Here is a 16,294-nt window from a genome sequence, read left to right as displayed (position 1 = left end):
CCCTAGATCTACCCTTTTGAGACATTTTGATCCCTAAAATCCATAGTGGTGAATATCCACACGTAAAGTTGGAAACTTTACGTGTGATTCGTGTCCTAGAAGTCCAGATCTGTGAATGGCATGGACTGGAATCGAGCAAATCTGTGTATTTAGTGGGTGCATGGCAAGGACTCGGCGAGTCGTTCATATGACTCGGCGAGTCTGCGAGTTTGTCCCCTTTTCGTAGTGTCAAGTGAGCAGTGAGTCACGGGGTGTGACTCGGTGAATCGGAAGCTGAACTCATCTATGGAGGTACTCGGTGAGTCAATGCCCTGACTCGGCGAGTTCAAGGCAATCTCCTTAGATCAAGAACAGACTCGGCGAGTTGTTCATACAACTTGGCGAGTCTTAGCATAAGTGTTCATCGGATGATGATGAAATCGATGAGTTGTTCATACAACTCGGCGAGTAGGATGAAGGACTTGAGTATCTGTTAAGAAGGAGAACTCGTCGAGTCGTCGCCTAACTCGACGAGTAGGATCGGGATTCAGGGCAAACGTTTGGGTAGAGACTCGGCGAGTTGGAAAGCCAACTCGGCGAGTCGGGTCAACTGAAAGTTGACTCTGATTTTGACTTAGGTCATAATCAGGGGTAAGATGGTCATTTTAGCCAAAGGACAGTTAGCAGTGTTTGATTGAGTATGTTGTGGGAATTGCTGCCGGAGGATTTCCGGAGCAGCAGCAGCAGCAGTAGACAGTCAGTTCCGGCTCAGTTCAGCAGCTACTTCGAGGTGAGTTACCTTCCAGTAGCGGTGGGTCTACGGCCACAATGCCGGCCCACCAGCAGGAGTCGTATGTTAGATGATTGTCTTTGTGATATCATCTAGGTTGCTACTATCTGATATGTTATATGCTAGCATGATATGTTATATGTGATAATAGTAGAGTTCGGTTGTTAGGACGGGAGGGTGGTCAGACACCCCAGAAATGTCTGACAGTACGTGATGATATGTTTGCATGCTGGCCTGTTATGTTATATGCGGGAGGGTAGTCGGAGGGGACTAGTCCCCGAGGATCGGTTGTTAGGACCGATGGGTAGTCAGCACCCCAGAATGGCTTGACATGGGTAGTCAGCACCCCAGAATGGCTTGACATGGGTAGTCAGCACCCCAGAATGGCTTGACACGGGTAGTCGGCACCCCAGAATTGCCGTACCGGGTAGTCAGGCACCCCAGAATAGCCTGGCAGTATGCGTGTTATTTGTTTGTATGGTATGTGGTACGTTGGGGGAACTCACTAAGCTTTGTGCTTACAGTTTATAGTTTTGGTTTCAGGTACCTCTTCGTCGAAGGGGAAGGAGCCGGCGCGGTAGCGGCACATCGTGCACACACACGGGTTTCCGCACTTACGAGATTCTCTGGGATTTATACTCTGATATTTTTATGATTGTATGATTTGACTTTTAGACATGGCTTACGTTTTGTTATGGTTTGATCAAACAATGTTTTAAACTGTTAATGTTTTTCTAAAGTAATGTTTTTAAAACGAATTTTTTGGACGTGAAATTTGGGTCGTTACAAGTTGGTATCAGAGCCCTGGTTTGAGGGATTCGGACTCACCTTCGGGGGTGTCTGAACTCAAATCGAGGGATTAAAAGAAAATGTTTTCTAAAAATTGAGAAAAGAGTTTAAGAAAGAACGAAGTGTGTGATGTGCGCGACCGGCCGAGTTCAAGTAAGTATTCCCCAAAGTACCCATACGAGTTTATGTTATGTTTATCAGCTTTTGTAGAACAGCATGCTAGAATAGGACTAAGGATCTAGGAGTGATGCCTTATGTGCCTGCTTTATGTGTTCCAGTTGTATGAGAATTCCATGCTAGTATCGAGTAGACAGCAGTAGGGTAGCCTGTTAGGGTTGTGCCCGGTAGTGTGAGTTAGCACTGTGTGCTAGTTCAGTTTCCCTCCATGAGGGCGGAGTTGCTTGAGGTTGTTTCCCTTGTCTGAATGCTGCTTGCTTCGTGCTATGTGGGACTCCGAATAATGGGAATTAGCCATTAGACGAATACGTCACGTCACATGTGATCAGAGTTGAATAATCTTAGAGTGTCGGATTTGATCCTACTGCGCAGCTCTTGTTTGAGTCCAACCGTTGTAGGGACGAGTCAGGTACTCGAAGGATTATCTGAGTCTTGTCGCATGTGATGGTATTCGGGTGATGGCTAGTTGGCATTACAAGGAGGTCTGCAGCAGCTGAGGACTGGATCGAGTAGAGTCGGAGATTTCCTAGGACGAGCCTGGGATAAGTATAGTAGTGATCAGCAATAGAGAAAGGGATCTGGTGGAGTCGAGGCGGTCCTTGAAGAAGGTATGGATAGATGTGGAAGGTAGTATGGGCCCGTACTACTGAAAGCAGAGGATCCGTACCCGAACCAAGGAAGGCCAAGACAAGACCGGGGAACTTGTATGTAGTTGTGATCCCTCAGGAAGTATCAGTATCTCTAATTATTGTTGTGATGTATTGCAGAATGGTGGTACTTCGATCAAGGCCGGTAGATGGCGGTTCAGGAGAGGGGTCAGGTTCGGGATCAGGTTCCGAGCCGGTAGATGAGGGACTACGCGAGTTCATCGCATCAGAGATCACCAGGGGCATCCTTGAGTCGACCCCCATCCTCTTTGGGTCGATTAAGGAAGGGATCATGGAGTTGATGGAGGATCGCCTGCGGGCATTCAGGAGTGATTTGGCATCTAGCCAGTCAGGATCTCACACACTGTCCTTCAAGGACTTCAGGGGCAGTGGTGCGCCGGATTTCCATGGGGTGAAAGACCCCATTGCTGCCAGGCGATGGATTGCAGACATCGAGTCTGCCCAGTTGACTAGCTTCTGCCCCGAGGGGTCGAAGGTGAGGTATGCAGCAGGATGTTTACGGGACCGAGCCCGGGATTGGTGGGAGTCAATGGGTGACTCGTTGGGAGCCTCAGCTATCAAGGCTATGACCTGGTCGGACTTCGTGACCAAGTTCAGGGCAGAGTTTGCGCCAGCCGTCGAGCTTCAGCAGTTGGCCAGGGAGTTTCTGGATATGAGACAGACGACGGAGACTGTGGCGGAGATCACCGCCATGTTCTGGGAGAGGGCTTTGTTGGTGCCCCAGTATACTGGTGACGAAGATATGAGGAGGACTCGTTATCACGATATGCTACGAGCTGACATCCGGGAGCATGTTAGCTTTTCGGCTTGCCCTACCTTGGACTCTATGATTGCCAGGGCGAGGGAGAGGGAGATAGATTTGGAGCACATCCGGAAACAGGAATTAGAGGAGGGACAGGCAGGAGGGGCTTCGGGGAAGAAGCCCAAGGGATCAGATGGTAGGCCGAAAGGCCAGTCAGGACCGAGCCGCTGCAGGAAATGCGACAGGCCGCACGAGGGGGCGTGCAGGATGGGATCGTCAGGCTGCTACAAGTGTGGCAAGCCTGGGCACATCAGCAGGGATTGCACTGCTCCGGCAGCAGTCATTTAGACATCAGAGTTGCTGTGTTTTCACTGGAACCAGAGGGGCCACAAGAAGGCCAATTGCCCCCAGTTGACAGTTTCAACGCCAGTAAAGGCGCCAGCTCCAGCGACCCTGCGGATCACGGATGGCCGGCAGGGTAAGGCAGAGGCTCCGATGGTGAGGAGCCGAGCATTCCAGTTGACTACCGAGGAGGCACGCGCCGCACCCGATGTGGTGACGGGATCGTTCCATGTGAACGGCATCCCAGTTCAGGTATTGTTCGACTCGGGTGCATCCCGATCGTTTGTTTCTCTTGCGCTTAGCAAGAAGTTTCATGAGGCTTCGGGCAAGTTAGATTGCCCTTTAAAGGTAGAAATTGTTGATGATCGATCGGTGCGAGCATCGATGGTGTTTCGAGATTGTGTTCTGAGTTTGTTTGAGGAGCGTTATTTGGTAGACTTGGTTCCCATTCCGTTGCGCGGGAACAAGGTGATCATTGGCATGGATTGGTTGAGCCCTAATGGGGCAGTGATAGATTGCGCGCAGTAGCTAGTACGGGTCAGGACCCCAAGCGGGGGAGAGTTAGTGATTCATGGTGAGAGGCCTCAGTGTGGACCCACTGTATGTTCAGCAGCGAGGGCTAGGCACTACCTTCAGCAGGGATGCGCAGGATATGTCGCGTATGTGATGGATACCCGGGAGGCGGGCAAGGCGACAGTGAGCGAGGTTCCGGTGGTTCGAGATTTTGCAGATGTTTTCCCGGAGGAGCTACCTGGGATACCTCCAGAGCGGCAGGTGGAGTTCAGGATTGACCTTGTTCCTGGTGCGGCTCCGATAGCCAAAGCACCGTATTGGTTGGCTCCTCCCGAGATGCAGGAGTTGTCTACGCAGCTGCAGGAGCTGTTGGACAAGGGATTTATTCGTCCGAGCAGTTTGCCTTGGGGAGCCCCGATCCTATTTGTGAAAAAGAAGGATGGGTCGCATCGGATGTGTATAGATTACCGGGAGCTGAACAAGGTAACGGTGAAGAACCGTTACCCGCTCCCGAGGATTGATGACCTCTTTGACCAGCTTCAGGGAGCATCTTGGTTCTCCAAGATTGACTTGCGATCGGGTTATCATCAGATGAGGGCCAGGGAGGAGGATGCGCAGAAGACAGCGTTTCGGACGCGTTATGGCCACTATGAGTTTGTGGTGATGCCGTTTGGGCTCACCAATGCTCCTGCCGCGTTCATGGACCTCATGAACCGCGTGTGCAGACCGATGCTGGATCGGTCCGTGATAGTCTTTATCGATGACATCTTGGTATAATCCAAGACTCAGGAGGAGCATGAGGAACACCTGAGGGAGGTGTTGGAGACCCTGAGGAGGGAGAGCTTGTATGCCAAGTTCTCCAAGTGTGAGTTCTGGTTGCGCGAGGTGCAATTTCTTGGACACCTCGTCAACCAGAGCGGGATTCTGGTCGATCCGGCCAAGGTTGAGGCCGTGATGAGATGGGAGGTTCCGAAATCTCCATCTGAGATTCGGAGTTTCCTGGGATTGGCAGGCTACTATCGGAGATTTATTCAGGATTTCTCCAAGATAGCCATGCTCCTGACGCGGCTGACGAAGAAAGTCGTGGTCTTTCGGTGGGGCCCCGAGCGGCTGGCTGCATTTGAGACGCTGAGACAGAGATTGTGCGAGGCGCCAATCTTAGCCCTGCCAGAGGGCGTAGAGGATTTTGTGGTTTATTGTGATGCGTCCATTTCTGGGTTGGGCGCGGTACTGATGCAGAGGGGGCATGTCATTGCCTACGCTTCGAGGCAGCTCAAGCCTCACGAGGTGAACTACCCGACGCATGATTTGGAGTTGGGGCGGTGGTTTTTGCCCTCAAGATTTGGCGACATTACCTCTACGGGGTTCGATGTACCATCTACACGGACCACAAGAGTTTGAGGTACCTCATGGATCATCCGAATCTGAACATGAGGCAGCGTCGGTGGTTGGATGTGGTGAAGGATTATGATTGCGAGATCCTTTACCACCCGGGGAAGGCCAATGTGGTGGCCGATGCGCTTAGCCGCAAGGCGGCGCCGATCAGGGACGTCTGCTTGAGGATGACCGTGATGACTCCCCTATTGGAGCAAATTCGAGAGGCTCAGCAGGAGGCTATCAAGGAGGAACATCGGAAGAGTGAGCGTGTAGTGGGTCGGGTGTCCTCCTTTGATTATGATAGCCGAGGACTGTTGACACTACACCGTAGGGTGTGGGTGCCGTATCACGGAGGCGTGCGCCAGATTTTGATGGAGGAGGCGCACAAGTCCCGATTCTCTATTCATCCCGAGGCGACGAAGATGTATAGGGATCTTCGTCTGGATTACTGGTGGCCCTGCATGAAGCGGGATGTGGCATGGTACGTCGAGCGGTGTTTGACCTGCAGGAAGGTCAAGACCGAACATCAGAGACCGCATGGTAAGATGCAGCCGTTGGATATTCCACTGTGGAAATGGGAAGATATCACGATGGATTTTATCACGAAGCTTCCCAGGACCGCACGTGGAGTGGATTCGATTTGGGTCATCGTGGATAGATTGACCAAGAGTGCTCATTTTATTCCGATTCAGGAGAGCATATCGGCCGAGAAATTGGCAGATATCTATATCAGGGAGATCGTGGCACGGCACGGGGTGCCGGTATCGGTGATCTCGGACAGGGATGTGCGTTTTACTTCCAGATTTTGGAAGAGATTCCATGACGAGTTGGGCACTCGTCTGCATTTTAGCACCGCCTTTCACCCGCAGACGGATGGCCAGAGCGAGCGGACCATCCAGACACTGGAGGATATGCTGCGGGCGTGCGTGCTAGACTTCGGTGGTAGCTGGGATACCTATCTTCCCCTGGCCGAGTTCTCATACAACAACAGCTGCCACGCGAGTATTGATCGTCCTCCATTTGAGTTGTTGTACGGACGAAGGTGCAGGACCCCGATATGCTGGGGTGAAGTTGGCCAGAGAGTCATGGGGAGCACCAAAGTGGTGCTCAAGACGACCGAGAGGATTCAGCAGGTCCGGAGCAGGCTTCAGACTGCTCAGAGTCGGCAGAAAAGTTACGCCGACAAGCGTCGATCCGACTTGGAGTTTCAAGTCGGGGATATGGTTCTCCTGAAGGTGTCGCCTTGGAAAGGCGTCATCCGATTCGGGAATCGTGGCAAGTTGGGCCCGAGATTCATCGGACCGTTCAGGGTTGTAGCCCGGGTGGGCAAGGTGGCGTATAGGTTGGATCTACCAGCCGAGCTCAGCCAGATCCACGACACTTTTCGTGTTTCTCAGCTGCGAAAGTGCTTAGTGGACGATTCAGCGGTAGTGCCGTTGGAGGATATTCAGGTTGATGACAGCCTGAATTACATTGAGCGCCCAGTCGCAATCCTCGACAGGAATTCGAAGGATTTGAGGAACAACAGGGTGGAGCTAGTGAAGGTGCAATGGCAGCACCGCAAGGGTTCGGAATGGACTTGGGAGCCGGTGGACGAGATAATGGAGCATTACCCCGAGCTGTTTCAGGATCGAGCAGCAGACTTCGAGGACGAAGTCTAAAATAAGTGGGGGATATTTGTAGCACCTGGTTCCTGGTACGTAAATCTTATTTGAGTATTCTCTTTCTTTTTTCCATGGACTCGGCGAGTCATAGGTCAGACTCGCCGAGTCAGGTCGGGACCCGGGACATGTTTAAGTTGGCGACTCGGCGAGTCACCGCTGTTGGATGAAACCCTAAGTTTCAGGGGTTTGCACCCTATTTAAGCAGCCTATCCGCCCCAGGACAGCCCCCATTCACCCCCCCAGAGCTCCCAACCCTCGTTCTTTGCTTGTTCCTTGAGAGTTTAAGGCTATTGTGTGTGTTTTTGAAGGTTTTGAAGGAGGAAGGAAGTAGATCCAGAAGAAGGGAAGCCATCCAGGCATTTTTGTGTTCTTCCAGCAGTTCCTTTGAGGTATAAACCGTTTTCCCCATGATTCTATGCTTAGTACTTCATTTAGGTCTTTGTTGGACAAATCCCCAAGCTTGTATGTGCATTATATGTCGTAATAAGATGTTTGGCCTCTGGATCTAGGCAAGATTGAGCTCCAAGAGCTCAGATCTGTTAGCTTTATGGCCCCGTGTTTCTTGTTAACCCTAGATCTACCCTTTTGAGACATTTTGATCCCTAAAATCCATATTGGTGAATATCCACACGTGTGATTCGTGTCCTAGATCTACCCTTTACGTGTGATTCGTGTCCTAGAAGTCCAGATCTGTGAATGGCATGGACTGGAATCGAGCAAATCTGTGTATTTAGTGGGTGCATGGCAAGGACTCGGCGAGTCGTTCATATGACTCGGCGAGTCTGCTCGCGAGTCTGCGAGTTTGTCCCCTTTTCGTAGTGTCAAGTGAGCAGTGAGTCACGGGGTGTGACTCAGTGAATCGGAAGCTGAACTCATCTATGGAGGTACTCGGTGAGTCAATGCCCTGACTCGGCGAGTTCAAGGCAATCTCCTTAGATCAAGAACAGACTCGGCGAGTTGTTCATACAACTCGGCGAGTCTTAGCATAAGTGTTCATCGGATGATGATGAAATCGATGAGTTGTTCATACAACTCGGCGAGTAGGATGAAGGACTTGAGTATCTGTTAAGAAGGAGAACTCGTCGAGTCGTCGCCTAACTCGACGAGTAGGATCGGGATTCAGGGCAAACGTTTGGGTAGAGACTCGACGAGTTGGAAAGCCAACTCGGCGAGTCGGGTCAACTGAAAGTTGACTCTGATTTTGACTTAGGTCATAATCAGGGGTAAGATGGTCATTTTACCCAAAGGACAGTTAGCAGTGTTTGATTGAGTATGTTGTGGGAATTGCTGCCGGAGGATTTCCGGAGCAACAGCAGTAGCAGTAGACAGTCAGTTCCCGCTCAGTTCAGCAGCTACTTCGAGGTGAGTTACCTTCCAGTAGCAGTGGGTCTACGGCCACAATGCCGGCCCACCAGCAGGAGTCGTATGTTAGATGATTGTCTTTGTGATATCATCTAGGTTGCTACTATCTGATATGTTATATGCTAGCATGATATGTTATATGTGATAATAGTAGAGTTCGGTTGTTAGGACGGGAGGGTGGTCAGACACCCCAGAAATGTCTGACAGTACGTGATGATATGTTTGCATGCTGGCCTGTTATGTTATATGCGATAGTGGTAGTAGGAGGGGACTAGTCCCCGAGGATCGGTTGTTAGGACCGATGGGTAGTCAGCACCCCAGAATGGCTTGACATGGGTAGTCAGCACCCCAGAATGGCTTGACATGGGTAGTCAGCACCCCAGAATGGCTTGACACGGGTAGTCGGCACCCCAGAATTGCCGTACCGGGTAGTCAGGCACCCCAGAATAGCCTGGCAGTATGCGTGTTATTTGTTTGTATGGTATGTGGTACGTTGGGGGAACTCACTAAGCTTTGTGCTTACAGTTTATAGTTTTGGTTTCAGGTACCTCTTCGTCGAAGGGGAAGGAGCCGGCGCGGTAGCGGCACATCGTGCACACACACGGGTTTCCGCACTTACGAGATTCTCTGGGATTTATACTCTGATATTTTTATGATTGTATGATTTGACTTTTAGACATGGCTTACGTTTTGTTATGGTTTGATCAAACAATGTTTTAAACTGTTAATGTTTTTCTAAAGTAATGTTTTTAAAACGAATTTTTTGGACGTGAAATTTGGGTCGTTACAAGTTGGTATCAGAGCCCTGGTGTGAGGGATTCGGACTCACCTTCGGGGGTGTCTGAACTCAAATCGAGGGATTAAAAGAAAATGTTTTCTAAAAATTGAGAAAAGAGTTTAAGAAAGAACGAAGTGTGTGATGTGCGCGACCGGCCGAGTTCAAGTAAGTATTCCCCAAAGTACCCATACGAGTTTATGTTATGTTTATCAGCTTTTGTAGAACAGCATGCTAGAATAGGACTAAGGATCTAGGAGTGATGCCTTATGTGCCTGCTTTATGTGTTCCAGTTGTATGAGAATTCCATGCTAGTATCGAGTAGACAGCAGTAGGGTAGCCTGTTAGGGTTGTGCCCGGTAGTGTGAGTTAGCACTGTGTGCTAGTTCAGTTTCCCTCCATGAGGGCGGAGTTGCTTGAGGTTGTTTCCCTTGTCTGAATGCTGCTTGCTTCGTGCTATGTGGGACTCCGAATAATGGGAATTAGCCATTAGACGAATACGTCACGTCACATGTGATCAGAGTTGAATAATCTTAGAGTGTCGGATTTGATCCTACTGCGCAGCTCTTGTTTGAGTCCAACCGTTGTAGGGACGAGTCAGGTACTCGAAGGATTATCTGAGTCTTGTCGCATGTGATGGTATTCGGGTGATGGCTAGTTGGCATTACAAGGAGGTCTGCAGCAGCTGAGGACTGGATCGAGTAGAGTCGGAGATTTCCTAGGACGAGCCTGGGATAAGTATAGTAGTGATCAGCAATAGAGAAAGGGATCTGGTGGAGTCGAGGCGGTCCTTGAAGAAGGTATGGATAGATGTGGAAGGTAGTATGGGCCCGTACTACTGAAAGCAGAGGATCCGTACCCGAACCAAGGAAGGCAAAGACAAGACCGGGGAACTTGTATGTAGTTGTGATCCCTCAGGAAGTATCAGTATCTCTAATTATTGTTGTGATGTATTGCAGAATGGTGGTACTTCGATCAAGGCCGGTAGATGGCGGTTCAGGAGAGGGGTCAGGTTTGGGATCAGGTTCCGAGCCGGTAGATGAGGGACTACGCGAGTTCATCGCGTCAGAGATCACCAGGGGCATCCTTGAGTCGACCCCCATCCTCTTTGGGTCGATTAAGGAAGGGATCATGGAGTTGATGGAGGATCGCCTGCGGGCATTCAGGAGTGATTTGGCATCTAGCCAGTCAGGATCTCGCACACTGTCCTTCAAGGACTTCAGGGGCAGTGGTGCGTCGGATTTCCATGGGGTGAAAGACCCCATTGCTGCCAGGCGATGGATTGCAGACATCGAGTCTGCCCAGTTGACTAGCTTCTGCCCCGAGGGGTCGAAGGTGAGGTACGCAGCAGGATGTTTACGGGACCGAGCCCGGGATTGGTGGGAGTCAGTGGGTGACTCGTTGGGAGCCTCAGCTATCGAGGCTATGACCTAGTCGGACTTCGTGACCAGGTTCAGGGCAGAGTTTGCGCCAGCCGTCGAGCTTCAGCAGCTGGCCAGGGAGTTTTTGGATATGAGACAGACGACGGAGACTGTGGCGGAGATCACCGCCTAGTTCCGGGAGAGGGCTTTTTTGGTGCCCCAGTATACTGGTGACGAGGATATGAGGAGGACTCGTTATCACGATATGCTACGAGCTGACATCCGGGAGCATGTTAGCTTTTCGGCTTGCCCTACCTTGGACTCTATGATTGCCAGGTTTAGGGAGAGGGAGATAGATTTGGAGCACATCCGGAAACGGGAATTAGAGGAGGGACATGCAGGAGGGGCTTCGGGGAAGAAGCCCAAGGGATCAGATGGTAGGCCGAAAGGCCAGTCAGGACCGAGCCGCTGCAGGAAATGCGGCAGGCCGCACGAGGGGGCGTGCAGGATGGGATTGTCAGGCTGCTAAAAGTGCGGCAAGCCTGGGCACATCAGCAGGGATTGCATGCTCCGGCAGCAGTCATTCAGACATCAGAGTTGTTGTGTTTTCACTGGAACCAGAGGGGCCACAAGAAGGCCAATTGTCCCCAGTTGACAGTTTCAGCGCCAGTAAAGGCGCCAGCTCCAGCGACCCTGCGGATCACGGATGGCCGGCAGGGTAAGGCAGAGGCTCCGGTGGTAAGGAGTCGAGCATTCCAGTTGACTACCGAGGAGGCACGCGCCGCACCCGATGTGGTGACCGGATCGTTCCATGTGAACGGCATCCCAGTTCATGTATTGTTCGACTCGGGTGCATCCCGATCGTTTTTTTCTCTTGCGCTTAGCAAGAAGTTTCATGAGGCTTCGGGCAAGTTAGATTGCCCTTTAGAGGTAGAAATTGCTGATGATCGATCGGTGCGAGCATCGATGGTATTTCGAGATTGTGTTGTGCCTTTGTTTGAGGAGCGTTATTTGGTAGACTTGGTTCCCATTCCGTTGCGCGAGAACAAGGTGATCATTGGCATGGATTGGTTGAGCCCTAATGGGGCAGTGATAGATTGCGCGCAGCAGCTAGTGCGGGTCAGGACTCCAAGCGGGGGAGAGTTAGTGATTCATGGTGAGAGGCCTCAGTGTGGACCCACTGTATGTTCAGCAGCGAGGGCTAGGCGCTACCTTCAGCAGGGATGCGCAGGATATGTCGCGTATGTGATGGATACCTGGGAGGCGGGCAAGGAGACAGTGAGCGAGGTTCCGGTGGTTCAAGATTTTGCAGATGTTTTCCCGGAAGAGCTACCTGGGATACCTCCGGAGCGGCAGGTGGAGTTCAGGATTGACCTTGTTCCTGGTGCGGCTCCGATAGCCAAAGCACCGTATCGGTTGGCTCCTCCCGAGATGCAGGAGTTGTCTACGTAGCTGCAGGAGCTGTTGGACAAGGGATTTATTTGTCCGAGCAGTTCGCCTTGGGGAGCCCCGATCCTATTTGTGAAAAAGAAGGATGGGTCGCATCGGATGTGTATAGATGACCGGGAGCTGAACAAGGTAACGGTGAAGAACCGTTACCCGCTCCCGAGGATTGATGACCTCTTTGACCAGCTTCAGGGAGCATCTTGGTTCTCCAAGATTGACTTGCGATCGGGTTATCATCAGATGAGGGTCAGGGAGGAGGATGCGCAGAAGACAGCGTTTCGGACGCGTTATGGCCACTATGAGTTTGTGGTGATGCCGTTTGGGCTCACCAATGCTCCTGCCGCGTTCATGGACCTCATGAACCGCGTGTGCAGACCGATGCTGGATCGGTCCGTGATAGTCTTTATCGATGACATCTTGGTATAATCCAAGACTCAGAAGGAGCATGAGGAACACCTGAGGGAGGTGTTGGAGACCCTGAGGAGGGAGAGCTTGTATGCCAAGTTCTCCAAGTGTGAGTTCTGGTTGCGCGAGGTGCAATTTCTTGGACACCTCGTCAACCAGAGCGGGATTCTGGTCGATCCGACCAAGGTTGAGGCCGTGATGAGATGGGAGGTTCCGAAATCTCCATCTGAGATTCGGAGTTTCCTGGGATTGGCAGGCTATCCAGACTCTGGCCAGAGCGAGCGGACCATCCAGACTCTGGAGGATATGCTGTGGGCGTGCGTGCTAGACTTCGGTGGTAGTTGGGATACCTATCTTCCCCTGACCGAGTTCTCATACAACAACTGCTGCCACGCGAGTATTGATCGTCCTCCATTTGAGTTGTTGTACGGACGAAGGTGCAGGACCCCGATATGCTGGGGTGAAGTTGGCCAGAGAGTCATGGGGAGCACCAAAGTGGTGCTCAAGACGACCGAGAGGATTCAGCAGGTCCGGAGCAGGCTTCAGACTGCTCAGAGTCGGCAGAAAAGTTACGCCGACAAGCGTCGATCCGACTTGGAGTTTCAAGTCGGGGATATGGTTCTCCAGAAGGTGTCGCCTTGGAAAGGCGTCATCCGATTCAGGAATCATGGCAAGTTGGGCCCGAGATTCATCGGACCGTTCAGGGTTGTAGCCCGGGTAGGCAAGGTGGCGTATAGGTTGGATCTACCAGCCGAGCTCAGCCAGATCCACAGCACTTTCCATGTTTCTCAGCTGCGAAAGTGCTTAGTGGACGATTCAGCGGTAGTGCCGTTGGAGGATATTCAGGTTGATGACAGCCTGAATTACATTGAGCGCCCAGTCGCAATCCTCGACAGGAATTCGAAGGATTTGAGGAACAACAGGGTGGAGCTAGTGAAGGTGCAATGGCAGCACCGCAAGGGTTCGGAATGGACTTGGGAGCCGGTGGACGAGATGATGGAGCATTACCCCAAGCTGTTTCAGGATCGAGCAGCAGACTTCGAGGACGAAGTCTAAAATAAGTGGGGGATATTTGTAGCACCTGGTTCCTGGTACGTAAATCTTATTTAAGTATTCTCTTTCTTTTTGCCATGGACTCGGCGAGTCATAGGTCAGACTCGCCGAGTCAGGTCGGGACCCGGGACATGTTTAAGTTGGCGACTCGGCGAGTCACCGCTGTTGGATGAAACCCTAAGTTTCAGGGGTTTGCACCCTATTTAAGCAGCCTATCCGCCCCAGGACAGCCCCCATTCACCCCCCAGAGCTCCCAACCCTCGTTCTTTGCTTGTTCCTTGAGAGTTTGAGGCTATTGTGTGTGTTTTTGAAGGTTTTGAAGGAGGAAGGAAGTAGATCCAGAAGAAGGGAAGCCATCCAGGCATTTTTGTGTTCTTCCAACAGTTCCTTTGAGGTATAAACCGTTTTCCCCATGATTCTATGCTTAGTACTTCATTTAGGTCTTTCTTGGACAAATCCCCAAGCTTGTATGTGCATTATATGTCGTAATAAGATGTTTGGCCTCTGGATCTAGGCAAGATTGAGCTCCAAGAGCTCAGATCTGTTAGCTTTATGGCCCCATGTTTCTTGTTAACCCTAGATCTACCCTTTTGAGACATTTTGATCCCTAAAATCCATATTGGTGAATATCCACACGTAAAGTTGGAAACTTTACGTGTGATTCATGTCCTAGAAGTCCAGATCTGTGAATGGCATGGACTGGAATCGAGCAAATCTGTGTATTTAGTGGGTGCATGGCAAGGACTCGGCGAGTCGTTCATATGACTCGGCGAGTCTGCTCGCGAGTCTGCGAGTTTGTCCCCTTTTCGTAGTGTCAAGTGAGCAGTGAGTCACGGGGTGTGACTCAGTGAATCGGAAGCTGAACTCATCTATGGAGGTACTCGGTGAGTCAATGCCCTGACTCGGCGAGTTCAAGGCAATCTCCTTAGATCAAGAACAGACTCGGCGAGTTGTTCATACAACTCGGCGAGTCTTAGCATAAGTGTTCATCGGATGATGATGAAATCGATGAGTTGTTCATACAACTCGGCGAGTAGGATGAAGGACTTGAGTATCTGTTAAGAAGGAGAACTCGTCGAGTCGTCGCCTAACTCGACGAGTAGGATCGGGATTCAGGGCAAACGTTTGGGTAGAGACTCGACGAGTTGGAAAGCCAACTCGACGAGTCGGGTCAACTGAAAGTTGACTCTGATTTTGACTTAGGTCATAATCAGGGGTAAGATGGTCATTTTACCCAAAGGACAGTTAGCAGTGTTTGATTGAGTATGTTGTGGGAATTGCTGCTGGAGGATTTCCGGAGCAACAGCAGCAGCAGTAGACAGTCAGTTCCCGCTCAGTTCAGCAGCTACTTCGAGGTGAGTTACCTTCCAGTAGCAGTGGGTCTACGGCCACAATGCCGGCCCACCAGCAGGAGTCGTATGTTAGATGATTGTCTTTGTGATATCATCTAGGTTGCTACTATCTGATATGTTATATGCTAGCATGATATGTTATATGTGATAATAGTAGAGTTCGGTTGTTAGGACGGGAGGGTGGTCAGACACCCCAGAAATGTCTGACAGTACGTGATGATATGTTTGCATGCTGGCCTGTTATGTTATATGCGATAGTGGTAGTAGGAGGGGACTAGTCCCCGAGGATCGGTTGTTAGGACCGATGGGTAGTCAGCACCCCAGAATGGCTTGACATGGGTAGTCAGCACCCCAGAATGGCTTGACATGGGTAGTCAGCACCCCAGAATGGCTTGACACGGGTAGTCGGCACCCCAGAATTGCCGTACCGGGTAGTCAGGCACCCCAGAATAGCCTGGCAGTATGCGTGTTATTTGTTTGTATGGTATGTGGTACGTTGGGGGAACTCACTAAGCTTTGTGCTTACAGTTTATAGTTTTGGTTTCAGGTACCTCTTCGTCGAAGGGGAAGGAGCCGGCGCGGTAGCGGCACATCATGCACACACACGAGTTTCCGCACTTACGAGATTCTCTGGGATTTATACTCTGATATTTTGATGATTGTATGATTTGACTTTTAGACATGGCTTACGTTTTTTTATGGTTTGATCAAACAATGTTTTAAACTATTAATGTTTTTCTAAAGTAATGTTTTTAAAACGAATTTTTTGGACGTGAAATTTGGGTCGTTACAATTACACAAAAGTTCAAGTTCACCCTATACTATGCCTCTAACAGGCTATGCTTCCTGATACAGACTTTATATATTAATATGAAGTCTTCATCTTTTAATCCTTCCATCCTTTTCTGCTTCGTTGAGGAACATGTTGAATGCCCTTGGCTGTGGAGGTGTGTTTTTCTGTGGGCAGTCTTTAGAAATATGACCTTCTTCGTTACACCTATAGCACACCTTCTTGATAGGTGCGCACTTGTTGGCGTAGTGCCCTGTCTTCCCACATTTGTAGCAAGTCATCCCCTCGCTACATTTCCCGAAGTGTTTCTTCTTACACAAGTGTTTCTTCTTACACTTCTCACATCACTTAGCTTCATCTCTTCCCCCAGATTTCGAGAATTTACTTTCTTTGTCGATTATTGAAGATCCTTCACGCTTCCTTTTCTCTCCAACTTCAGCTCTTTCCAGACCCTTTTCTTTTATTTGGGTCTCAACATTCTTGGCTGCCCAGATGGCGGCTTTCAGAATGGTTGCTTGTTTGACTATCGGACCAAAGTCTGCTGGTAATCCATTGGCAAACTTGTTGACCTTGGAAAGTTCAGTTGGAATTAGGTGTGGAATAAGCTTCATCTTCTCCGTAAAGCTTGTAGCATATTCAGTAACGCTCAATTTTCCTTTCTTCAGATTCTGGAACTCATTGTTGATTTCCAGAAGATCTTGCTCAGAGC

General features: G+C 50.4%; 1 long non-coding RNA gene across 1 annotated transcript; it reads left to right on the top strand.

The window, feature by feature from the left end:
- The first annotated feature begins 14,725 nt into the window (after window positions 1-14,725).
- LOC128133785 (uncharacterized) lies at window positions 14,726-15,538 on the top strand. The gene is made up of 2 exons (XR_008232086.1): window positions 14,726-14,798; window positions 15,343-15,538. It is a non-coding gene; the product is annotated as an uncharacterized LOC128133785 (long non-coding RNA).
- Window positions 15,539-16,294: the final 756 nt, after the last annotated feature.

Source organism: Lactuca sativa, chromosome 4 (genome assembly GCF_002870075.4).
Source record: "Lactuca sativa cultivar Salinas chromosome 4, Lsat_Salinas_v11, whole genome shotgun sequence".
NCBI classification, from domain to species: domain Eukaryota; kingdom Viridiplantae; phylum Streptophyta; class Magnoliopsida; order Asterales; family Asteraceae; genus Lactuca; species Lactuca sativa.
This window is presented reverse-complemented; position numbering and strand designations above follow the sequence as displayed.